The sequence below is a fragment of the Schistocerca gregaria genome, chromosome 1 (genome assembly GCF_023897955.1).
Source record: "Schistocerca gregaria isolate iqSchGreg1 chromosome 1, iqSchGreg1.2, whole genome shotgun sequence".
NCBI classification, from domain to species: domain Eukaryota; kingdom Metazoa; phylum Arthropoda; class Insecta; order Orthoptera; family Acrididae; genus Schistocerca; species Schistocerca gregaria.
The window spans coordinates 1,017,827,467-1,017,854,889 of record NC_064920.1 but is presented as its reverse complement, the minus strand read 5'-3'; the positions used below and the strand labels follow the sequence as shown (position 1 = coordinate 1,017,854,889).

Below are 27,423 nucleotides of genomic sequence, written 5' to 3'. Positions count from 1 at the left end.
CTTTTGACAATGTTGACTGGAATGCTCTCTTTCAAATTCTGAAGGCGGCATGGGTAAAATATAGGGAGCGAAAGGCTATTTACAATTTGTACAGAAACCAGATGGCAGTTATAAGAGTCGAGGGACATGAAAGGGAGGCGGTGGTTTGGAATGGAGTGAGACAGGGTTGTAGCCTATCCCCAATATTATTCAATCTGTATATTGAGCAAGCAGTGAAGGAAACAAAAGAAAAATTTGGAGTAGGTATTAAAATCCAGGGAGAAGAAATAAAAACTTTGAGGTTCGCCGATGCCATTGTAATTCTGTCAGAGACAACAAAGGACTTGGAAGAGCAGTTGAAAGGAATGGACAGTGTCTTGAATGGAGGGTATAAGATGAACATCTACAAAAGCAAAACGAGGATAATGGAATGTAGTCGAATTAAGTCTGGCGATGCTGAGGGAATTAGATTAGGAAATGAGACACTTAAAGTAGTAAAGAAGTTTTGCTATTTATGGAGCAAAATAACTGATGATGGTCGAATTAGAGAGGATAAGAAACGTAGACTGGCAATGGCAAGGAAAACGTTTCTGAAGAAGAGAAATTTGTTAACATCGAGTATAGATTTAGTGTCAGGAAGTAGTTTCTGAAAGTATTTGTATGGAGCGTAGCCATGTCTGGAAGTAAAACATGGACGATAAATAGTTTGGACAAGAAGAGTATAGAAGCTTTCTAAATGTGGTGCTACAGAAGAATGCCGAATATTAGATGGGTAGATCACATAACTAATGAGGAGGTATTGAATATAATTGGAGAGAAGAGAAATTTGTGGCACAATTTGACTAGAAGAAGGGATCGGTTGGTAGGGCATATTCTGAGGCATCAAGGGATCACCAATTTAGTATTGGAGGGCAGCGTGGTGGGTAAAAATCGTAGAGGGAGACCAAGAGTTGAATACACTAAACAGATTCAGAATGATGTTGGTGGCAGTAGGTACTGGGAGATGAAGAAGCTTGCACAGGATAGAGTAGCATAATGAGCTGCATCAAACCACTCTCAGGACTGAAGACCACAACAACAGCTAATGTAGAATAATATCGCATGGAAACGAGGATCTTGACGATGGCAAGGAATTCAACCTTTTAGTTGGTTGTATGACAGTTAGCTAGCGTTTGGCCTGACCGGTTGCAGAAAATATTCCACCCAGTTATGGACGCCCATGTATCTGTTAACTGTTCTTCTACCAACAGAAAAAATCCGACGTATTCGTAAGTCCAAAGATGTTGAAGTAAGTGAGAATGGTCAGATTTGTCCTGTCGAAAGCTACATTTGTTTTCCATTGATATTTAACTCTGAAGAACAGTCCGGTTGCAGAATTTTCACTGCGGACTTCGAAGTCTGTCAGAAAAAAATCTCGCAGTCTGGTGTTTCTGTAGAAACTTATTTACAGGCATAGATATTAGTTATTATTTTGCATTTAGATTTAAACATGGCTGCTTGGTTTAGTGACTGTTTATAAAGTTGAACTAAATAAGCCGTCGGTCACAATTTTTGTTCTTTTTGACCAGGTTTCAACACTTCTAAGGATGTCTTCAACAGAATTTAAATATTTAAAGTGGTATGTCACGTATAAAATAAGTAACAAGCAAGAAGGGCTTTATGACAAAGATTTTAAAAAGAATACCTGAAAGGCAAGTCTCAGTGTGAACACACTGAGCTACCGTGAGGGCGCACTGGAGCACCATGCCCGACAGGTGTATATACACACAGTTCTGCATTGACTTAACAAGCTTAAATTTTCCACACCGCCAGGGACTGTAGACCGTAGTACGTGATAAAAAATTCGACTTCATATCCATACACGTCCCTGCGAAAATGAGGCCTTAAACAGTTGAAAATGTAAAGAGACGGGGAAGAAAGTGATGCTATTAGGGTTCCATAAAAATCAAAAAAAGTTTTCTATCACATCGGTTCGGAGAGTTCCGGAATCTGCACAGAAAATTGGTATAGAGATCAACATAAACATTATTTCCACCGTTTGTATTGCTCATGAAAACCACGCATTTCATTATGTACCGAGACCTTCAAAGCTGGTGGTCCAGACTGCTGTACACACCGGTACCTTTAATACCCAGTAGTACGTCCTCTTGCATTGATGCATGACTGTATTCGTTGTTGCATACTCTCCACAAGTTAATCAAGGCACTGTTGGTGCAGGTTGTCCCACTCCTCAACGGCGATTCGGCGCAGATCTCTCAGACTGGTTGGCGGATCGCGTCGTCCATAAAGAGCCCTTTGCAATATATCCCAGGCATGTTTGATAGGGTTCATGTCTGGAGAAATGCTGGCCACTCTAGTGGAGCAACGTCGTTATCCTGAAGGAAGTCATATACAAGATATGCACGATGGGGGCGAGAGGTTTCACCCATGAAAACGAATGCCAGTCAGTATGCTGCCGATATTGTTGTTCTACCCGTCGGATGATGGCATTCAAGTATCGTACAGCCTTTATGGCGCCTTCCATGACCACCAGCGGCGTACGTCGGCCCCACATAATGCCACCTCAAAATAGTCTGGAATCTCCACCTTGCTTAACTCGCTTCAGCCTGACCGGGTTTCCTCCAGACACGTCTCCGACGATTGTCTGGTTGAAGGAATATGCGACACTCATCGGTGATGCCAATCTTGAGCGGTCCATTCAGTATGTTGTTGGGCGCATCTGTACCGCGCTGCATGGTGTCGTGGTTGCAAAGATGGACCTTGCCATGGATGTCGGGAGTGACGTTGCGCATTACGCAGCCTCTTTCGCACAGTCTGAGTCATAACACGACGTCCTGTGGCTGCACTAAAAGCATTATTCAACATGGTGGCGTTACTATCAGGGTTCCTCCGAGCCATAATACGTATGTAGCGGTCACCCACTGCAGTAGTAGCCCTTGGGCGGCCTGAGCGAGGCATCTCATCGACAGTTCCTGTCTCTCTGTATCTCCTCCATGGCCGAACAACATCGCTTTGGTTCACTCCGATACGCCTGGACACTTCCCTTGTTGAGTGCCCTTCCTGGCACAAAGTAACAATGCGGACGCGATCGAACCTGCGGTATTGACCGTCTAGGCATGATTGGACTACAGACAACTTGAGCCGTGTACCTCCTTCCTGGTGCAATGACTGGAACTGTTCGGCTGTCTGACCCTCTCCGTCCAATAGGCGCCGCTCATGTATGCTTGTTTACATTTTGGGCGGGTTTAGTGACACCTCTGAACAGTCAAAGGGACTGCGTCTGTGATATAATATCCACAGTCAACGTCTATCTTCAGGAGTTCTGTGATCCGGGATGATGGAAAACTTTTTTTTTTATTTGTGTGTATATCGCATGTTTTCTGAGCTTAAACTAACTGTTGTACACACCTGAATTCTCTCGCTACGCTACGACAGCGTCATCTAGAGACAAGGTGGAATTGCGTACTTGCCGCTCTCTTGTCACGGTGACGCGAGCACTGATTTACTGGCTGAGAGCGCTCGAAGAACAGTTGCATATTTGTAGAAAAATACAACTTATATTTTATCTATAAATTCCTTTTCAAAATGGTATGAAGTTGCCAGTTTTGTAAAGACCTCATCGCTACTGTTGTGGAGGCCGGGTTGCCACTGTTGTTACGCTAGGCCGAGTTTGTGAGTTCGTGAAACGGCTTCTGGTGCAGTACAACAGTAAAATGATTTCTCCCTGCCACTATTACATAGCTATGCCCCATGGTCAGGTAACAGGATAGGAGAACCAATGTTCTACAACACTCCAACAAATTAGTAACAAAGTCACGGAGTTTTACTTATTTTTGTGAGTTGTTGAATAATGAAGCCTGCAACACTGCTTGCAATATAACAAAAAAAGGCCCTCAACGGCTAAGTGCAAATAATCGTTGGTAAACTTCACGGTTAATAGAAAATGCAATTCAGTGCAACTGGCTGTTCACTTCAAAGAGTTCACTAAACGACTTTCCCTGTCTAAGGCAGCGCTGGACGATGATCTATACCCAAGTGGCTCTTCTATCTTAAGAGTAGGCTTCTGTCCGTTGTCATCCGGTCATTGGCGAATTGTACTTGGCCGAAGTCGATGTCTTGGCGCCGGTGGAACACGCGCAAGTCTCTGTCACTGGCACCAGCTCTCATCTTTACGCCTGTGATGCTTTTTCTCCGGCTGCGTCTTGTTCGGACGACACAGCATGAAGTGTTTGCACGTAATTGGCATTTCCATCACCACGTTCATGTTATGTCTTCTGATAGTTACTAAAACACGAAACGTTGATACGGTGTTCCAGACATACATATTCAGTGCTCCACGAACAATTACGCACGACAGTTGGCAGTCCTACGTGTTGCAGACAGACTTCGACCTTTTTTACAGAAAACTGAAAGCTGGACCGTTTTCAGCAAAGAGAGTGTTGGAGGGACGGATGTGAGTGACGCCTAAAATCCAGTTCGACATTTCTGCTGCTCTTCGGTATGTAGGCTTCCTCTACTGTAGATGTACCATTACCTGAAATTTTTACCTACCACAGAACATGGATACAATAAAAATAAAATAAATGAGATACTTTAATATCGTTAAGACTATAAATAAACTGTAATTCGGAGCAGTACGTAATTTGCGAAGTGCTCGTTACAAAATCTGAGACTTATGAGAGTGTGTGGAGTTGATTTTAGAAGTGTAAAAAACAACGCATTTTCACATCTTTGGCGACGTTGTAATTTACGCGATTTTGAATTGACGTGCACATTCAACTTGATCGGTATTTCACTTACAATTCTGAATATAAATCGGCAGACAGTGGGTATTGAACCATGTGAGTGGGGAGAATGTAGATAACTTTGCTTAAACGACTTGTGAGTAGAATCTAAGAGAGTGGCGACATAACATTAGACTTTCGGACGAATATTATCCACTCGCTTCCGAAGATAACAAGAGCAGGAAAGTGCGAGAACTATTGCAAACTCATCTTAACAGCTGATGCACCCAAGCTGCTGACAAGAAGAATGGGAAAGAAAACTGAGAATCTTTTACATGGCATCTGTCTGGGTTTTTTTTGTGTGTCATCAGTGTACTGACTGGTATGATGCGGCCCGCCACGAATTCCTCCCCTGTGCTAACCTCTACATCTCAGAGTAGCACTTGCAACCTACGTCCTCAATTATTTGCTTGACGTATTCCAATCTCTGTTTTCCTCTACAGTTTTTGCCCTCTACAGCCCCCTCTAGTACCATGGAAGTCATTCCCTCATGTCTTAGCAGATGTCCTATCATCCTGTCCCTTCTCCTTATCAGTGTTTTCCACATATTCCTTTCCTCTCCGATTCTGCGTAGAACCTCCTCATTCCTTACCTTATCAGTCCACCTAATTTTCAACATTCGTCTATAGCACCACATCTCAAATGCTTCGATTCTCTTCTGTTCCGGTTTTCCCACAGTCCATGTTTCACTACCATACAATGCTGTACTCCACACGTACATCCTCAGAAATTTCTTCCTCAAATTAAGGCCGGTATTTGATATTAATAGACTTCTCTTGGCCAGAAATGCCTTTTTTGCCATAGCGAGTCTGCTTTTGATGTTCTCCTTGCTCCGTCCGTCATTGGTTATTTTACTGCCTAGGTAGGAGAATTCCTTAACTTCATTGACTTCGTGACCATCAATCCTGATGTTAAGTTTCTCGCTGTTCTCATTTCTACTGCTTCTCATTACCTTCGTCTTTCTCCGATTTACTCTAAAACCGTACTGTGTACTCATTAGACTGTTCATTCCGTTCAGTAGATCATTTAATTCTTCTTCACTTTCACTCAGGATAGCAATGTCATCAGCGAATCGTATCATTGATATCCTTTCACCTTGTATTTTAATTGCACTCCTGAACCTTTCCTTTATTTCCATCATTGCTTCCTCGATGTACAGATTGAAGAGTAGGGGCGAAAGGCGACAGCCTTGTCTTACTCCCTTCTTAATACGAGCACTTCGTTCTTGATCGTCCACTCTTATTATTCCCTCTTGGTTGTTGTACATATTGTATATGACCCGTCTCTCCCTATAGCTTACCCCTACTTTTTTCAGAATCTTGAACAGCTTACACCATTTTATATTGTCGAACGCTTTTTCCAGGTCGACAGATCCTATGAACGTGTCTTGATTTTTCTTTAGCCTTGCTTCCGTTATTAGCCGTAACGTCAGAATTGCCTCTCTCGTGCCTTTACTTTTCCTAAAGCCAAACTAATCGTCACCTAGCGCATTCTCAATTTTCTTTTCCATTCTTCTGTATATTATTCTTGTAAGCAGCTTCGATGCATGAGCTGTTAAGCTGATTGTGCGATAATTCTCGCACTTACCAGCTCTTGCCGTCTTCTGAATTGGCTAGATGATGCTTTTCCGAAAGTCAGATGGTATGTCGCCAGACTCATATATTCTACACACCAACGTGAATAGTCGTTTTGTTGCCACTTTCCCTAATGATTTTAGAAATTCTGATGGAATGTTATCTATCACTTCTGCCTTATTTGACCGTAAGTCCTCCAAAGCTCTTTTAAATTCCGATTCTAATACTGGATCCCCTGTCTCTTCTAAATCGACTCCTGTTTCTTGTTCTATCACATCAGACAAATCTTCACCCTCATAGAGGCTTTCAATGTATTCTTTCCACCTATCTGCTCTCTCCTCTGCATTTAACAGTGGAATTCCCGTTGCACTCTTAATGTCACCACCGTTGCTTTTAATGTTACCGAAGGTTGTTTTGACTTTCCTGTGTGCTGAGTCTGTCCTTGCGACAATCATATCTTTTTCGATATCTTCACATTTTACCTGTAGCCATTCCCTGCACTTCCTATTTATTTCATTCCTCAGCGACTTTTATTTCTGTATTCCTGATTTTCCCGGAACATGTTTGTACTTCCTCCTTTCATCAATCAACTGAAGAATTTCTTCTGTTATCCATGGTTTCTTCGCAGCTACCTTCTTTGTACCTATGTTTTCCTTCCCAACTTCTGTGATGGCCCTTTTTAGAGACGTCCATTCCTCGTCAACTGTGTTGCCTACTGCGCTATTCCTTATTGCTGTATCTATAGCGTTAGAGAACTTCAAACGTATCTCGTCATCCCTTAGAACTTCCGTATCCGACTTCTTAGCGTATTGATTCATCCTAATGTCTTGAACTTCAGCCTACTCTTCATCACTACTATATTGTGATCTGAGTCTGTATCTGCTCCTGGGTACGCCTTACAATCCAGTATCTGATTTTGGAATCTCTGTCTGATCATGATGTAATCTAATTGAAATATTCCGGTATCTCCCGTCCTTTTCCAAGTATACCTCCTCCTCTTGTGATTCGTGAACAGGGTATTCGCTATTACTAGCTGAAACTTGTTACAAAACTCAATTAGTCTTTCTCCTCGTTCATTCCTTGTCCCAAGCCCATATTCTCCTGTAACCTTTTCTTCTACTCCTTCCCCTACAACTGCATTCCAGTCGCCCATGACTATTAGATTTTCGTCCCCCTTTACATACTGCATTACCCTTTCAATATCCTCATACACTTTCTCTATCTGTTCATCTTCAGCTTGCGACGTCGGCATGTATACCTGAACTATCGTTGTCGCTGTTGGTCTGATGTCGATTCTGATTAGAACAACCCGGTCACTGAACTGTTCACAGTAACACACCCTCTGCCCTACCTTCCTATTCATAACGAATCCTACACCGGTTATACCATTTTCTGCTGCTGTTGATATTACCCGATGCTCATCTGACCAGAAATCCTTGTCTTACTTCCACTTCACTTCACTGACCCCTACTATATCTAGATTGAGCCTTTGCATTTCCCTTTTCAGATTTTCTAGTTTTCCTACCACTTTCAAGCTTCTGACATTCAACGCCCCGACTCGTAGAACATTATCCTTTCGTTGATTATTCAATCTTTTTCTCATGGTAACCTCCCCCTTGGCAGTCCCCTCCCGGAGATCCGAATGGGGGACTATTCCGGAATCTTTTGCCAATGGAGAGATCATCATGACACTTCTTCAACTACAGGCCACATGTCCTGTGGATACAGGTTACGTGTCTTTAATGCAGTGGTTTCCATTGCCTTCTGCATCCTCATGCCGTTGATCATTGCTGATTCTTCCGCCTTTAGGGGAAATTTCTCACCCCTAGGACAAGAGAGTGCCCTGAACCTCTATCCGCTCCTCCGCCCTCTTTGACAAGGCCGTTAGCAGACTGAGGCTGACTTCTTATGTCGGAAGTCTTCGGCCGCCAATGCTGATTATTTATCAAAATTTAGGCAGTGGCGGGGATCCCCCTCGTGTGTCGCTACTCTCCTTACGCTTCATCATCCAGGTACGTCTTCACGTATATCATGTTTTTCCACAGAGAATCGAACTTAGCCTTGCCAGCTCACTCAATGCGTGTCTTCTCCTACCTGTTGATGATCCAGCTGCGTGGAGCTTCGCGTAGGGCACTCCCTAAGTAATTAGAAAAATACTGTCTGTATTTTGGGTTCCGTATGATCTTGCAATGACGTTCTTGTAGGTAGTTCCAAAAGTCGAATACATCTTTAGGTCCATCGTGAAATAAGTAGTGTACCGCATGCGCACAGAGCCACGTAACAGCGTTGGTCTTGGCGCGCGGGAAATACTGTTGATCCGGAAATAGTAGAAACCGAGGTGTAATGTGTTCCGGAGTCATTCGTAGAAAATACGACAAAATTTGTCGCACCAAGCGCCATACGTCTTCTGCCGCGCCACATGTGAGACGGTGTTCGTCCGTGTATGGTATCCCGCAGTCTACGCAGAGAGGCGATTCCGCCATGTTGATCTTGTGGAGGAGTGATCGGGTGATCTGTTTACCATTGACTGTGATATACCATGTGGATCGGACGGCTGCGTCCAGTGTAACCGCGTGAATCGTCTTCCACACCACGTTCCAATTAATCTGAGGGCTTTTGGTCTCCACGATGTTTGGTGGGCGCCTCTGCTGCAGGGCATGATATATATCCCGCGCTGACGCCTGTTTCGTCGGTGCTACTGCGATAGGGACATAGCTGTGTTCAATGTAAAAGTTCCCGAAGTAATAGAAGGGTGGGGGCATAAGGGAGGGCGGAGCTAAGGACTCCAACAGCAAACCTGTCAAACTTTCCGGGTGGTGGCGCCACAGCTTGATGTGTGAGCTGACATACAGAGCCACAGCTCTGTCGTGGACATGGACTAGACCAAGACCTCCCCTTTCTGGGGGAAGGGTCAGTGACTCGTAGCTGACTTTGAAGAGCATGCCTGTACTGACGTAGGCTCCGAATGCCGCTAATAGACGTCGAGCCATCAGTAACGGTATTGGGAGAACACGCGCTATGTGTGGAAGGCGCGATGCGAGGTAAACATTGACGAAGTGTGTCCTTTGGAGAATGTCGAGGGTCCGCAGACGAAGGTTGAAGGTCTGGGCCCGAAATTGTTGTAATAAGCGGCGGTAGTTAAGAGCCGCAGTGCGCCGTATGTCGTTTTGAAACTGTATTCCGAGACCTTTGATAGTGCCATGAAGCTGTAGGTGTTCGACACACGCTGGGGTCAACCCGTCTCCTATGGCCATGGCGACGGATTTGGCGACGTTGAGACAGCTGCCGGAAGCCACATCGTAAGTGGTAATCCATTCTAGTGCTCTGTTGACACCGTCGCGATTGCGGAACACGAGAACCAGGTCGTCTGCATATGCTGTACAGCGAAATGTGACGTCACGTAGGGTAAGACCGGTGAGGCGTTGACGGAGGCCACAGAGGAGCGGTTCCAGTGCCAGAGCATATAGTAACGTCGACAAGGGGCAGCCTTGACGCACGGAGCGGAAAATTGGGAGGGACTGCGAGAGACGCCTGTTAACGAGCACTTTGGAAGTCGCCCCGCGGAGGAGACGCATCACGACGTCTGTGAATTGCTGCGGGTACTGCATATGCTGGAGAACGGACGTTAGGTACGCATGATCCACTCGATCAAAAGCTTGGCTAAAATCTAGTGATGCCAGCGCTCCCGGGATGCGGCGTGCCCTGGCTAGGGCTATTAAGTCACGGTATCGACACAGTGCTGTGTGGATATTGTTGATACCCCCTAGGGAAGTGAGATCTGGCGAGATGACGTAAGGTAGGGTCGGTCGTAGACGGTTTGTTAACAGTCTGGTGAATATCTTCATGTCGCAGTTGACGAGTGTTAGCGGGCGGTAATCTTGTATTCGAGCCCCACCTTTAGGTTTGTGAACCGGTATAATTATTCCTTCTACGAAGGTCGCAGGGAGCGGCACCGCGGGGGACATAAGTTCCCGACAGATGTCTGTTAACTTGGGAGCCAGTAAATAATGGAAAGTTCTATAAAACTCCACAGGGAGCCCGTCCGGGCCAGGAGATTTATTCGCCGCTCCTTTACCGATGGCGTCGATAACTTCGTCTTCCGTAATGTCGTTCAATAATTCAGTTTGTAAATCCTGTGGGACAACACCGTAAACCAGTTGTGAGACTGCTGTCACCGTCGTCGGCTCGGAACATTGAGCAGAATAAAGTCGTGCGTAAAGGTCCAAGAAGGCTGCAGTAATATCGCGTTGTGTGGTGTGATGACGGCCGTCCTCAGTGGTGAAGGCATGTATCAGCGCCCGTCTTCGCAGTGTACGTTCTCGGATGACGTGGTACATGGTAGGTCGTTCCGTTGCGAGCTGTCTTGTGTTCGTGCTCGGACGATCGTCCCGTCGAGGTGGTGGCGCATATGGGCCACGATCTGTGCTTTCGCACGCTGAACTGTCAACTGTCGTTCCGGTGTGGGTAGCAAGGAGGCGCATTCGCGAAGGACTGTGAAATAAAAATCAAGGGTCTGCCGCCTCCAAGCAACAGTCTCACGACCATACGTAATAAAGGTTCGCCGTAGGGCCGGCTTGGCGCAGGTTAACCACCAACTAATCGACGTAGGATACGTTGGGAGGCGGCGGACACACAAACTCCACGTGTCTTCGATGGCGCGTCGACAATCCGGAGAAGCGAGATGAGCAAGGTTTAATTTCCAGGGATATCGGTTACGCCACACCCGTTGGCGACGAAGGATGACGGCACATATATAGGCCTCGTGATCAGAAAAGGCTACTAGCCACACCTCCATATCACTCACCGTTGCCACGAGAGAACGGGATACGTAAATCCTATCGATGCGACTAGACGAGTGACTCGTGAAATGGGTGTATCCTGGTCAATTTCCTCGAATATGTTCCCATGTATCTACCAGCTGGAGATCGCCGATGAGTGTCCCAAGTTCGGGGCACTGTGAATGGTGTGGCATCTAATCTTTAGGTGCTTGGGTGCAATTGAAATCGCCCCCTAATATGAAGTCATCGTGCCTGCCCTGAAAAAGGGGTGCTATTCGTTCTGCGAAGAAGAGCGATCGGTCACGACGGCGATTCGTTCCAGAAGGGGATTACACATTGATAAAACGGACGCCTTGCACAGTTACGGCCATTCCTCTAGCGTCGGGGAGATATCGGACTTCGTCCGCCTCGAGGCCCTCTCTGAGGAGAATGGCGACTCCACTGTTAGTTGGCGAGGCGTGGGACACATGAGCCGTATAACCATACATCCCCGGGAAATCGGCGACGAAGACTTCTTGGAGAAACACAACGTCAACGTCTGCTGCATTGAGCATGTCTTGGAGCAGCGACAGCTTTGTACGTGTCCGAATGGTGTTAATGTTGATGGTCGTTAAGCGATAGGTCTGTAGATCGTCTCCTGCTGTGGGGGCCGTCGTCAGTGTCGCCGTAAAAGGTGGGGCCTGTGATCTGCTGGCCGCGCCCGCACCGTCATCTGTTGCTACTCAGGAGGGGCCGAGTTGTTGCAGGAGAGACCCTTCTCCTCATCCACCACAGCGGCCGTAGAATCGTTTTCAATGTCATCCGCCCAAGGTCCGTAAGTTAACGGAGGCTGCGGTAGACCATTTGTGGGCTGAGTGACTAAGGGTGAATCCGCAGTTGTTTCCGGTTGTGTACCAACGGCGGGTAATGTGCTGGCCATCCGTTTGCCCGAGAGAGCGGAATCGGGTTTGTCAAAATCAGACAAAGTGACAGGTGAGGGCGATCTCGTGTCATCCATTTTCCTCGTCGTTTCGTCGGCCGTCCGGTCGTCAACTGGAGCAGACGTCCGCTGGAGGCATTCGCCTGAGGGTGTACGACGTCGCTTTTTATGTTTTCTCGGTGACCTTTGTTTGCGGACGTGGGTTTCTGTGTCCGAAAGAGCTTGTGGCTCCCGTATAGCATCCCCCTCAGGTAGAAAGGCAGAGGTCGGGACAACCCTAGCGTCGAGTTCCATCCTCTCGTCCGAATCTTCATGTGGAGTCGATGGGCGGCATTCTGCAACCTCCGCAGACACCGTAATGGTGTTGGTCAATCCAGGACCGGCGAAAGACGCGCATTCTAACGCTTCCTGTCTTCCGGGGGGGGGTTGTCGTCTGTCATGACAGTCGATCGTGCCACCTCTGCGTAATTGAGGGGGAGGGCTGTAAGCGTAGGAGGTGGCGTCGTGTCATGTAATGGAAGTTGTGTAACCCGACGTTGAATACACGCTGAGCGCACATGACCCTCCTGGCCGCAACCGGAACAAGTACGAGGTTGTCCGTCGTACATTACTATTGCTCGACAGCCACCTATGACTAAGTAGGATGACACATGTTTCTTTAATTAATTTTCACTTGTCGGACGCCGTTGAGGACCTGGTACGTCTCGAAGGTGTTCCATTTTTCGGCCACGTGGCTAATTACCGTCCCATAAGGGCGGAAAGCTGAGGTAACGACGTCCGGTGGTACTTCGAAAGGGAGTTCGAAGACTCATAGTGTGCGTAAGCCTAGTCCAGCATGGTCAACAGTAACCTCTCCGATGTGACCATCGGAGGGTTTGAACTTGAGAGTGTTCGCGCATCTGTTCCCAACTGCGTGACATAACTCGTCATCGACCATCTTGACGTAAACGACGCTACTTGTGATGGATAGGTGGATACCGATGATGTGCTGTGTTGGTATTTGAACTTCGTCACGGATGAATCGTTCGACTTAAAAGGCTCGTGGTCGTGCGTAGTCGGGCTGGAAGGTGGTCTTGATGGTAGCTTTTCTGTACGAATGAGCCATGGCGACTCAGTGTTAACGGACGCGAGTATTAGCTGCGGCGAGGAAGTAAACAAACTACGGGCGCTCGCGACTCTGCGGACGGGACGTAAACAAGACGTCCTCGCCGCTCACCGGTCGAAAGCAGACTGACCTCCCCTAGACCACGGGTTATTACGTCTGATTACCATTACAATAAAAGACTGGAAAAGAAGCCGAAGGTCAAAAGCAAGTTGAGGGATTAAAAAATTATGTAACAAATGATGACTCTGAGACTCCAACATCAAGTACGATAAGGGACTCTAACATCAAGGAGTCGATAATTGACTACGCTCGGATAATTCAGACCCCACACTGAATGAACATTGGCTCATAAAAGATCTGCATCAATAGTAAACTTACTTTTAGAACAACATTTGTGTTTTAAGAAGATTCGATCTATAGCTTTTGGCGTCTGATCGAATGTTCTAGTCAACGTAAGGCTACCAAATTATGATGATCTACAAAGAGATTCTTGTTAAGATTTTTCACTGGGATACAGTGTCTAACTCCTTGATATAAGATAGTTATTATCTGAATTAGCTATTATTCACCTAATGAAATTACACTAGTGGATGAAAGCAGATACTTACATGCTTCGCTCAAGTTACTGAAGGGAAGAGAACAGTTGTCGGTGGTACCTTTTTAACTACCATCATAGACATTATACAGTTCACTGCTACTAGATCAATCAAGGACAATTACTGTCCCGCCCGTCGGAGGTTCGAGTCCTTCCTCGGGCATGGGTGTGTGTGGTTTCCTTAGTTAAGTTAGTTTAAGTTAGATTAAGTAGTGCTAAAGCCTAGTGTCCGATGACCTCAGCAGTTCGATCCCACAGTCCTTACCACAAATTTCCAACTTTACTGTCCTTCCTTTGATTTTCATAGAATTACAATTAATGTTTGGAAAAAATTGTAAAACCAATAGTTGTCACTGTCCAATGCAGTGTTCATAATCCATGATTTTGTAGAGAAATTTCTAAGTCCATTTGGAAGCGATACACAGCCCCCTGAATGATAGCTGCACCACAGAATCATAGTGTCTTTTGTGCTGCCATTCAGCTGTATCAGGTTCCACTGTTGTCACTGTACAAGTCACAATTCGATAACAGCTTCATAATCACAGTGTCAGACAACTGACTACACCATTACACAAACCATCACTTCTCTGCTAATATCTGGGGTATAAAAGTTTCCGTAACGCTTTGTACTCTCTTACAAGGGACGGTTACTGTAATTTGCTTATAAGTTTGCCAAAAATAATATACAGATATCAGTACTGTAGATTTAAAAAGAGGTATAGTCCGTTAAAAATGAATTAAACCAAGTATAGTACCAGACTGAAAATGCAACTGTAACTCAGTTTCATAAGTTGGCATCTTCGTTATCCAAAATCATTTTCCTTTTAGCATGTTTCTATCTCCGAGTAAGAAATTGTGCAACAGCAATTATTAGATGACATGAGGTAAATTAGTGTATTTATAATGCACACAGCATACAGAAATCAGACTTTCGGCCCGGTTTTACACAGTAATTATGCTTGTACATTGCAGGAATATTTTACATTTTTGGCTTTTACCAATGAAGATAGTTAGCTTTACATTTTTTTTTATAGAGGAATGAAGTTTCTTCGAGATATGGTAGTACTAATTTCATTCATTACATATTCAAAATAAAAATTCCGAGAATACTGTTACGTCATTTACCGCTTCATCCTGGTGTGTCAGTAGCATTTGTTCTCAACACTGTGCGCAAGCTCTCAAACTGAAACCGTACAAAGCAACGATGGTATATCGACTGAACAATTCAGGTACTGTTTCTCGATATGGCATTATCCTCGAACTATCGTATCATCAATAACATCGTAATAGTTTTACAGGGTGTTTCAAAAATGACCGGTATATTTGAAACGGCAATAAAAACTAAACGAGCAGCGATAGAAATACACCGTTTGTTGCAATATGCTTGGGACAACAGTACATTTTCAGGCGGACAAACTTTAGAAATTACAGTACTTACAATTTTCAACAACAGATGGCGCTGCAAGTGATGTGAAAGATATAGAAGACAACGCAGTCTGTGGGTGCGCCATTCTGTACGTCGTTTTTCTGCTGTAAGCGTGTGCTGTTCACAACGTGTAAGTGTGCTGTGGACAACATGGTTTATTCCTTAGAACAGAGGATTTTTCTGGTGTTGGAATTCCACCGCCTAGAACACAGTGTTGTTGCAACAAGACGAAGTTTTCAACGGAGGTTTAATGTAACCAAAGGACCGAAAAGCGATACAATAAAGGATCTGTTTGAAAAATTTCAACGGACTGGGAACGTGACGGACGAAGTTTTCAACGGAGGTTTAATGTAACCAAAGGACCGAAAAGCGATACAATAAAGGATCTGTTTGAAAAATTTCAACGGATTGATAACGTGACGAATGAACGTGCTGAAAGGTAGGGCGACTGCGTACTGCAACCACAGATGGCAACGTGCAGCTAGTGCAGCAGGTGATCCAACAGCGGCCTCGGGTTTCCGTTCGCCGTGTTGCAGCTGCGGTCCAAATGACGCCAACGTCCACGTATCGTCTCATGCGCCAGAGTTTACACCTCTATCGATACAAATTTCAAACGCGGCAACCCCTCAGCGCCGCTACCATTGCTGCATGAGAGACATTCGCTAACGATATAGTGCACAGGATTGATGACGGCGATATGCATGTGGGCAGCATTTGGTTTACTGACGAAGCTTATTTTTACCTGGACGGCTTCGTCAATCAACAGAACTGGCTCATATGGGGAACCGAAAAGCCCCATGTTGCAGTCCCATCGTCCCTGCATCCTCAAAAAGTACTGGTCTGGGCCATCATTTCTTCCAAAGGAATCATTGGCCCATTTTTCAGATCCGAAACGATTCCTGCATCACGCTATCTGGACATTCTTCGTGAATTTGTGCCGGTACAAACTGCCTTAGACGACACTGGGAAGACCTCGTGGTTTATGCAAGATGGTGCCCGGTCACAGCGCATGGCCGAAGTCTTTAATTTCCTGAATGAATATTTCGATGATCGTGTGATTACTTTGGGCTGTCCGAAACATACAGGAGGCGGCGTGGATTGGCCTCCCTATTCGCCAGACATGAACCCCTGTGACTTCTTTCTGTGGGGACACTTGAAAGACCAGGTGTACCGCCAGAGTCCAGAAACAATAGAACAGCTGAAGCAGTACATCTCATCTGCATGTGAAGCCATTCCGCCAGACACGTTGTCAAAGGTTTCGGGTAATTTCATTCAGAGACTACGCCATATTATTGCTACGCATGGTGGATATGTGGAAAATACCGTACTATAGAGTTTCCCAGACCGCAGCGCCATCTGTTGTTGACAATTGTAACTACTGTAATTTCGACAGTTTGTCTGCCTGAAAATGTACTGTTGTCCCAAGCATATTGCAACAAACGGTGTATTTCTATCGCTGCTCGTTCAGTTTGTATTGCCGTTTCAAATATACCGGTCATTTTTGAAACACCCTGTACGTGCGCTTATGACGGTGAGTGGTTTCGAAATAACTGTAGATATTACCATTATTTGTCATTTCTCTGAAAACGTCGCAGTATATTATTCACATAGGAATCTCAAGTCAAGGTTTGCCAGAGAAGCATCGGCCCTGTAATTCCGGTTGCCCTAGCTGCACACCACACTCGGATTTTCATAACATGCAAAGGCCTTATGTTAGCCAGGTTTTTGAATTCCAACATCGATCATCGATTGTTCTGAGAATTTTTGTATCCAGATAAATACAGCCGCGCTTCTTCAGTCGGTTCATAATACACGCACGGTACTGTGCTGGTGTTTTATGTAAAATACCCAAACTTTTGTGCTCGTGTTTATAAGTCATTTACTGTTTTTCAGAGTTATTCAAAAGTGCCTATTTGTGTTCTGTTCTGAGTCCTTTCAGCAGGGGATACTCACTCACTGTAGCACTGTAACTACCGCCGTTCACATAAAACAGTTTCACCCATAGTGCACGGCCCCTCTTGTCAATAGCCACACTGTTCACTCACATTGTGGCTTGTCAAATGACAGTGTGGACGCCATACCATGATACAGACCGTGTGCAGCGCCAGATTTGCGCCTGGTGTCCGAAATCAGAACTAATTTTTTCCAGAGTAAAACGGTTCCGCATTAATGCATTAGTGTATCTACCACGATCCGCTGCCACACGATAATTATAATTGTCGTATGGCTATAATTATAGCTCTCACTGGATCCCCTTCAGTACTGGACTTTAATTATAACGAACCAGTACCTATGAAACCCCGCATTTCAGTCGCATCTGTACGCTGGAAATAGTCTATAATGTATTTTTCTGCACTGCAGCAGGATATTACGTTAACTAGTTTATAAGTGTGCTGGTGATAAAATAATTAATTGCAAAGAACACACTATTCAGATAAATAAATGTACCAGCGGTAATTTCTGAAAAAGCAGGCAGTGAAACCGTGTCTGAAAATAAACCCTTGAAGGAAGAGTCAACAGACTGTATGTACGAGACATCTTTTAAGGGGACCACAGGTCTTTATGCAGAGGTAATGAAGCTGCCAAGGATAGAAATGATCGGAAGGTAAAAGTGAGAAAATTAAATCTTTGGTATACTATTACCATATAGTTCTCGCGTGGTGAAAGTATAAGGTAAATAACAATTTTCATAGGTACAATGCAGCTCATACGTATTAAGAAAATTTTAAAATTCTTCTACAACGCGTAATCAGACGGGGTTTGCCAGAGTTAAAGAAATTAATCAACTTTTATAGGTGTCATATCTGTGAGGATAACCAGAGCGGAAGTCGTGACGAAAAGAAATTAAAAACACAACTCTGCTTTCAGAAGCGGTAGCAGGCTTGTGCGATTAAGGCCAGCCAGCAAAATACGTTCACAGCTAATTGACATTCACAGCCATGAAACTGATTAAGTGCCACTTCAGAGCGTGCAGCAAAGAATACAAAGTGAGCAGTGACTCATGTTATGAGGTTCTTGTTTACACTACCTACTGACGAGTGACTCTCTTCATTAGTTCATTGCTAATTACAATTACTGCTCTGTTTCACTCTTAATTGCCTATTTACTCGTGCAGCAGCTACCTGTTACCCTGCAGACAATTACAGTATCGTGCTGTCTAATCAAATCTCCACTAGTACATATTCCAGCGTGGACTTAAATGGGCTACAACCAATTTACGTACTATACAGAAACTAATTGGATTGTATGTTAACTGTTTTCCTCCGCATATCCCCTCTCACTACCACACGTGGTACTTGTTTTCATATTACGCGTTAGACGCTGCGTTGACATCCTGTTTGTATTTCGCTCATCTATCAACAGAAAGTATTTCTCTTGCAACAGAAATTCACTTTGGAGGTAACTTGTGATTCGCTGAAGGAGAAGGCATCATGTGATGTGCCACAATAACTTGAATTATCATGCTAATCTAAGCAACTAAGTACGCCGATTGTAAAGTGAACATGACATTAAAAACAAATTATTACTTTCACATTTCTCGACACAGAACAATAAATCAGCAGGAAAATACTGCTGTTCCGCAACTTATCGACTCACCATTACGCGTGTCGCAAACATTCTCCTGTTTAGTGACAGTTCTGACGCAGTTCAGCTCTCTTGTCTTACTTAAATGATAACATCTTGTCACTTTACTCTACTTCACGTAGGATCTCCAATAACTGTTTTTGTTTTTAATTGCACACGAAGGCCCTTCTCACAAGTCGTTACACAATAATATCATTTTTAAGACTTTGCGACAGTATTTATCTTTTACTATCAGGCATTGCCCAGGAATTAACACTGAAGAACCAAAGAAACTGGTAAATCTGACGAATATCTTATAGGGTCCGCGCGATCACGCAGAAGTGCCGCAACACGGCATGGCATGGACTCGACTAACGTCTGAAATAGTGCTGGATGGAAATGACACCATGAATCCTGCTGGGCTGTCCGTAAATCCGTAAGAGTACGAAGGGGCGGAGATCTCTTCTGAACAGCACGTTGCAAGGCATCCCAGATATACACAATAATGTTCACGTCTGGGGCGTTTGGTGGCCAGCGGAAGTGTTTAAACTCAGAAGAGTGTTCCTGGGGCCGCTCTGTAGTGATTCTGGACGTGTGGGGTATCGCATTGTCCTGATGGACTTGTCCAATTCCGTCGGAATGCACAACGGAGATGAATGGATGCAAGTAATCAGACAGGATCCTTACGTATGTGTCACCCGTCAGAGACGTATCAGGGGTCTCATATCACTCCAACTGCACACGCCCCACACCATTACAGAGCCTCCAACAGCTAGAACAGCCCCCTGCTGATATGCAGGGTGCCTGGATTCATGAGGGTGTGTCCATATGCGTACACGTCCATCCGCTCGATACTATTTGAAACGAGACCCGTCCGACCAGGAAACATGTTTCCAGTCATCAGCAGTCCAATATTGTTTTGACGGGCCCAGGCGAGGCGTAAAGGGTCAAATGGCTACGAGCACTATGGGACTTAACTTCTGAGGTCATCAGTCCCCTGTAACTTAGAACTACTTCAACCTAACTAACCTACGGACATTACACACATCCAAGCCCGAGGCACAATTCGAACCTGCGACCATAGCGGCGGCGCGGTTCCAGAGTGTAGCGCCTAGAACTGCTCGGCCACACCGGCCGGCGAGGCGTAAAGCTTTTTGTCGTACAGTCAAGGGTACACAAGTGGGCCTTCGGCTCCGAAACCCCGTATCGATGATGTCTCGTCGAATAGTTGGAGCGCTGACACTCTCTGATGACCCAGAATTGAACTCTATAGCAATCTCCGAAAGGCTTGCACTTCAGTCGTCCTTGACCCAGTTCTTGCAGAATCTTTTTCCGGCCGCAGTGATCTCGGGGATTAGATGTTTCACTGGGATCCTGATATTCATGATACACTCGTGAAATGATCGCACGGGAAAATCCCCACTTCATCTGTACCTCGGAGACGCTGTGCCCCATCGTTAGTGCTCCGATTACAACACCACTTTCAAACACATTTAAATCTTGATAACGTACCATTGTAGCATCAGTAACCGACCTAACGACAGCGCCAGATACTTGTTGTCTTATATAGGCGTTCTGACCGCAGCGCCGTATTCTGCCTGTTTACATACCTCTGTATTTGAATACGTATGCCTATACCAGTTCCTTTGGCGGTTCAGCGTGTGTATAGCTGCGTATTCACGCCTCCCCCCCCCCCCTCCCCCCGCCACCCCTCCCACCACCACACATCGTCTGGCCTTGTGCTTAATGTTTAACGAGTCACATCTCGTGAACAATGTTGTACAATGACTCAGTATTGTAGTTACAGTCAGCGACATCTGTGGATACAGTCTGCGAAATTTATTACCAATAGAGTTAGTACCAAAGAAATAAATTGCACCGTCATACATGATGTGGCAGTTTTTCATGCATTACATTGTTTATGACGTCCTATCTCCTGAACTATAATTTATATAATTTTGCAGCTACGTTCAGTGCTACACGTGCATAGTGTCTGCAAACTGTGTCGTGAATATAGTTAGTAGTAACGATAGTACCGAGGTAATAAATTATAACGTCATAAATCATGCGTCATTTTTACTGCATGAACAACGGAAATGTGTTAACCAATAAATCATTTTCATTTCATCATTTTTAGGAGTTGCCAGCGCTCTCTCTCTCTCTCTCTCTCTCTCTCTTTCTCAAATACTGGGTGAATAAAGTCTGGGGATTCACGCGTCACTGGCTACGCCTCTTTTTCTCTCACACCCTCACCCTTTGATACATACGTCGTTCTTATCCCCTCAGCGATTTTACCTGACAGTAAGGTACGAGTGTCCCAAGTTTGGTCGAAATCAGTCCAATGGTTTAGAAGACGACGTTGAACACACATACACATACAGACACACACAGACACACACACAGACACACACAGACACACACACAGACACACACACACACACACACACTCACAGACACACACAGACACACACACAGACACACACAGACACACACTCACAGACACACACAGACACACACAGACACACACACACACACACACACACACACACACACACACACTCGAATACATCCATTTTTAGAATATGTATTAGTATGGATTCAAAATACTGAACAAGGATTAATAATACGAATATACAGTAAGACTACTATAAAGTGTGCAAGTAACAACTGGGTTGTTAAGGCATCTGAATCACTATATTGCGCAGTGCACTCGCTCATTGACATGCTATGTGAAACAACATTGGCAATGTTGCTGTTGTCCTCCTCCGATCCCCTGGAAATATGTTTCAGCTGTTAGCATCTGGCACACGTGTTAGGACATGTGACGGCCACACTTGTGGAGAAAGAAAAAACTATACATTGGGCGTCTCCCGTAAGAGTCACCAGGCTCCTTTTCTCTGGTGCTTCGGCAGGGAGTTGTTTAGTTTCTGAAATGTGTAGATGAAATGAGCCCAAATAAACGCTGCTAGTCACGTATCTCTTGCGATGCCCGGTGTCAAGGGAAAGCGTCGGTTTGTTTCCGGTTACAAATAAAATTATTTTTAAAGCGGAATGTTGCGTATCCATTTGATAGATCGGTCAGAAAGTAGTCTAGTGCGATAATGGGTTTAGTGATGCGTATTAACAAGGATAATAAAACACGAAGAATAATCAGGACCGCATCAGCGACTAATTAGTCCCCAGCTTGGTAGGAGCAGACAGGGCGGCACGAGATATAGGAAAAGCTGGGCAACGAAGAAATGGCGAGAAAAGGTTTCACTGAGTTTTACTTTCGTCGTTAGTAAATATGTATCAACCGACTATCGCACTAGACTAAAACCGTTCTATCGATTACATACCTTATCTAAAATCCCGCTGTTGTTTGTTGTTTGTAGCCGGATATATATCTATGCTTTCCGTTGACACTGGGCGTTGCATGAAGTACTTGATGAGCAGTATTTGTTTGCGCTTAGTCCATCTATACAATGCAAGAACGAAATCAGGCCTAGTTAATGTTTCCTGTCGTGTAAGGATAGTAACGATGACGAACAACCTACATTTGCTATTATGTGTTAAAGGCAGTGTCTGAAGTTGCTCTTTAACAAGAAAAGGTTTCACCATAAGAACGAGGTGTCAGAAGTGATGGAATACTTCCTATCATCGTGTCGGACTTATTTTTGTCCAGAGTAGTGCATCAACTCGACGTGGCATGGACTCAACAAATCCTTCGAAGTACCCTGCAGAAATATTGAGTCACGCTGCCTCTATGGCTGTCCACAGTTCCGAAAGTGTTGCCATGCAAGATTTTGGCACAAATTGACCTCTAAATTATGTCTCATAAATTTCGATGGAATTCACATAGGTCGATGAGGGTAGCCAAATCCTTCCTCGAATAGTCCAGAATAATCTTCAAACTAATCTCGCACAATTGTGACAAAGTGACATGGTACATTCCATCGTTGTTTGCGAACATGAAGCCCATGAATGGCTGCAAATGGTTTCCAAACAGTCGAACATTCCCGTTTCCAGTCCATAATCCGTCAGTTTGACCAGAGGACCCAGTCCATTCCATCTAAACACAGACCACACCATTGTGGAGTCACCACCAGCTTCCACAGTACCTTGTTTACAGCTTGTGTCCATGGCTCCGTGAGGTCTGCGCCACACTAGAAACCTACGACCAGCTCTCCCCAACTGAAGTCGGGTCTCATCTGACCAGGCCATAGTTTTCCAGTCGTCTGGGGTCCAACCTACACTATGTGATCAAAGGTATCCTGACATCTCTCCCCCCCCCCCCAAAAAAAAAAAGTTTCTCATATTAGGTGCAATTTGCCGACACCTACTACCAGGTACTCCATATCAACGGCCTCAATAGTCATTAGACATCGTGTGAAAGCAGAATGGGTCGCTCCGCGGAACTCACGGACTTCGAACGTGGTCAGATGATTGGGTGTCACTTATGTCATACGTCTCTACGCGAGGTTTCCAAACTCCTAAACATCCCTACGACCATTGTTTCCGATGTGATAGTGAAAACGTGAAGGGACATGTACAGCATTAAAGTGTAAAGGCCGACCTCGTCTGTTGACTGACAGACAGAGACAGCCAAGGCTGTGGTGTTATTGTGTGGTCATGTTCACGGAGGGGGCTTGCAGCCCTTGTTGTTTTGCTTTGCACTGTCACAGCGGAGGCCTACATTGATGTTTTAAGAACCTTCTTGGTTCCCACTGTTGAAGAGCAATTCGAGGATGGTGACTGTATCTTTGGACACGATCGAGCACATGTTCATAATGCACGGCCTGTGGCGGAGTGTTGACACGATGATAATATCCCTGTAATGGACTGGCCTACAGAGTCCTCACCTGAATCCTATACAACACCTTTGGTATATTTTGGAACGCCGACTTCGTTCCAGGCATCAGCGACCGACATCGGTACCTCTCCTCAGCACCTGATTGAAGGTATGTCTGCGACAGTGGAAGCTGTCATCAAGGCTAAGGGGTGGCCCAACACCATATTGAATTCCAGCATTACCGATGGAGGGCGCCACGAACTTATAAGTCACTTGGAGCCAGGTGTCCGGATACTTGATCACGTAGTGTATATGGTCACGAGCTCACGAAAGGCGCTGCACGCGATGTCGTGCCGTTAGCAAAGGCACTTGCGTCGATCGTCTGCTGCCATAGCGCATTAAGGCCAGATTTCTGCAGTTATTTACACAGTGTTGCTTGCCTTTTGCCACTGACAACCCTACACAAAGGCATCTGTTCCTGGTTGTTAGGTGAAGGACGTCGGGCTCTGCGTGAGAAGTAATGGGTGAAATCTGGTTTTCTCGCCACTCTCTCGACACTGTGGACCTCGGAATATTGAATTCCCTAACAAATTTCCGAAAAAGCGTGTCACGTGCGTCCAGCTCCTACTACCATTCCGCGTTCAAAGTCTGTTAATTCCCTTCGTGTGCTCATAACCACCTCGGAAACCTTTTCACATGCCGGCCGCGGTGGTCTCGCGGTTCTAGGCGCGCAGTCCGGAACCGTGCGACTGCTACGGTCGCAGGTTCGAATCCTGCCTCGGGCATGGATGTGTGTGATGTCCTTAGGTTAGTTAGGTTTAAGTAGTTCTAAGTTCTAGGGGACTAATGACCACAGCAGTTGAGTCCCATAGTGCTCAGAGCCATTTGAACCATTTTTGAACCTTTTCACACGAATCGACTGAGTGACAGCTATATCAGTGCCCCGCACTTTTATAACTGTAAGCGGTTCAACCCAACGGCCATCGGAATGTGTGCATATCGCTATACCACTGCTTTTGTCATTTCAGTGTATGGCTTCTGAAATTAGTTAATATAGAGGACGGAAGAAAATTACTAATGCTGCTCCGTACAGCATGTCAATGAATGAATGAATGAATCCCTGTGTACTAATTTCGCTGAGGAACCTTACAGACTGAACTAACTGGTCAAAAAAAGTTTCGAACCGCCCTCATAACATGCATAGTTTGTGTAACTCACTAAAAATCTATTTTTCAAAATTACTCTGAGCATAAAAAATCGCTATATACAGCCACCTGTTATGGAGCTAAAAATAAACCGGTTCTCTCAGTGCAGTTTAACTGGGTATGTTGTGGTCCCAGTCGTGAACAAGACAATGCGCTTGTAGAATGAAATTTTCACTCTACAGCGGAGTGCACACTAATATGAAACTTCCTGGCAGATTGAAACTGTGTGCCGGACCGAGACTCGAACTCGGACCTTTGCCTTTCGCGGGGAAGTGCTCTACCAACTGAGCTACCCAAGCACGACTCACGCCCCCGTCCTCATAGCTTTAATTCCGTCAGTACCTCGTCTCCTACCTTCCAAACTTCACAGCAGCTCTCCTGCGAACCTTGCAAAACTAGCACTCCCTTCTTCCAGGGGGAGCAGTTACACTCAATCAGGCATTGGTCTTTTTTTGAAGAAGGAATTTTGGAAAATGTACCTTTGGAGCATAGCATCTACATCTGCATCTACAGCCATACTCCGCAAGCCACCTGTCGGTGTGTGGCGAATATTGTATGATAGTGAATCATGGACTTGGGAACAACCGGAGAAGAAGAGAATCTAAATGTTTAAGATGTGGTACTGCACACAGGATGTTGAAAATTAGATGGACTGATAGGATAAGATGATGCATATATTGCCAGCTTCGTCCTCTGTTATTCGTGGATTCATTTTAAATGCAAATTTTTTAGGTGCACCTAACCGTGATCGTCGTGAATATCAACTGAAACTACAATTTCTGTAATCACTCACATTTATTATACTTTCTACACTGCGTTAATAGTCAGGTGGATAAACGGCCAATTAAAAAGTCACAAACTGTTTGTACATGTTCAAAGTACTTACGGGCATTCAGCCAGGTTGAATTTTCGACAACTGCCGATATTTCGGCGGATGCACACTCCGCCATTTTCAAGGCTTAACTGCAACGACCAGACGAAGTGCAGAAAACACGAGAGCTCGGTTCTGCGAGTCTAACAGAAAAGATAACACACACCTAAACAAAAGCCACCAAAGATGAACGAAGTCAGAGCTATCGATAGTAAGAAACTATGGACTGGTAGTTGAGGAAACGTTAACTCTATCCCTATGTTTTTTATCAAGTGAAAGAGCAGGATTCCAGGCCGAGTTTAAACAAAAGCCCAACGTGAAGGGGTACTTCGTACCCTGGTACACAGGGCACATGTCATCTCCGACGTTGAGACTTTGCCTGCTGAGCTGGCCCATCTTGAGGCTACCTTCCGCCACAATGGGTATAGTGAAAGACAGATTGAACGGGCGTTGCGGTATCAACCAATTGTGCGCCAGGTGACTGATGATAATTCTCAGTTGACTCCTAAATCTATTGCCTTTATGCCCTACATAGGAAGCACTTCAAACAAGATAGGTCGTATTTTACGGAAATACAATGTGAAATGTGTTTTCCGACCTCCATCTAAGATTAAAGCGCTTTTGGGGTCTCTTAAGGATGATCTTGGTTTAGGTAAGGCAGGTGTTTATCGCATTCCTTGTAGCTGTGGCATGGCATACTTTGTTCAGACCATCAGGACCGTGGAGGACCGGTGTATTGAACATAAACGGCACACGCGACTACAGCAGCCTAGCAAATCTGCTATTGCCGAACATTGTTTGGACACTGGTCACCCCATGTGGTATAATAATACCGAGATATTAGCATGCACGTCCGGCTATTGGGATAGTGTGATTAAGGAGTCTGTTGAAATTAAATTGGCTAGCAACCTTGTGAATAGGGATGGAGGCTTTTGTTTAAACTCGGCCTGGAATCCTGCTCTTTCACTTGTTAAAAAACATAGGGACAGAGTTAACGTTTCCTCAACTACCAGTCCATAGTTTCTTACTATCGATAGCTCTGACTTCGTTCATCTTTGGTGGCTTTTGTTTAGGTGTGTGTTATCTTTTCTGTTAGACTCGCAGAACCGAGCTCTCGTGTTTTCTGCACTTCGTCTGGTCGTTGCAGTTAAGCCTTGAAAAGGGCGGAGTGTGCATCCGCCGAAATATCGGCAGTTGTCGAAAATTCAACCTGGCTGAATGCCCGTAAGTACTTCGAACATAGTTTACGCCAGGAGAAGCTCAGGTATCACATTGTTTGTACATATTACTTTTGCGAAAACTATGGCACAGACCTTCAGTGGTCACAGGGTCTTGTTGTAGCCGTATTTCTGTCATATACACTTATTAAACTGAAATAAGCAAAGATCTATCTACAACTCAAGATCAAATGGTCAAAAACTTGTTTTCGTGACAGAATAAACTACTAAAAAAATAAGTTGTTTAATACGCCTAATAAAATGATAATCTTGACAGAAATATCAAAAACCGCACCTAACGCACTAAAAATGCGATATGATCTAGCAATTTTCAATGAAATTAAAGAAAAACAGAAAAATAGGAAAAATGTTTTTTTTCTTATGGTACAAACTGTATGGTGAGCAGGTGACAAGAAAAGCTTCTGGAGTTTCGTTTTTAAAAGAGGAGTGCAATTTACAAGCCATCTATTAAGACATAAAGGACTCCTGAACACAGTGATAGAGGGATATGTTGAGGGAAAAAGACCATGAGGAATACCACAGCTGAGGTACATGGGTCAAATCGTGAAATATGTAGGATGTAACACCTACAAAGAAATGAAGAGAAAATCTGAAAGACGCACAGAGTGGAGACA

General features: G+C 44.9%; 1 protein-coding gene across 4 annotated transcripts in view; it reads left to right on the top strand.

The window, feature by feature from the left end:
* LOC126278936 (somatostatin receptor type 2-like) overlaps positions 1–27,423 on the top strand; it is a 1,529,331-nt gene that overhangs the window by 870,748 nt on the left and 631,160 nt on the right. The gene's annotated exons all lie outside the window — the stretch shown is intronic.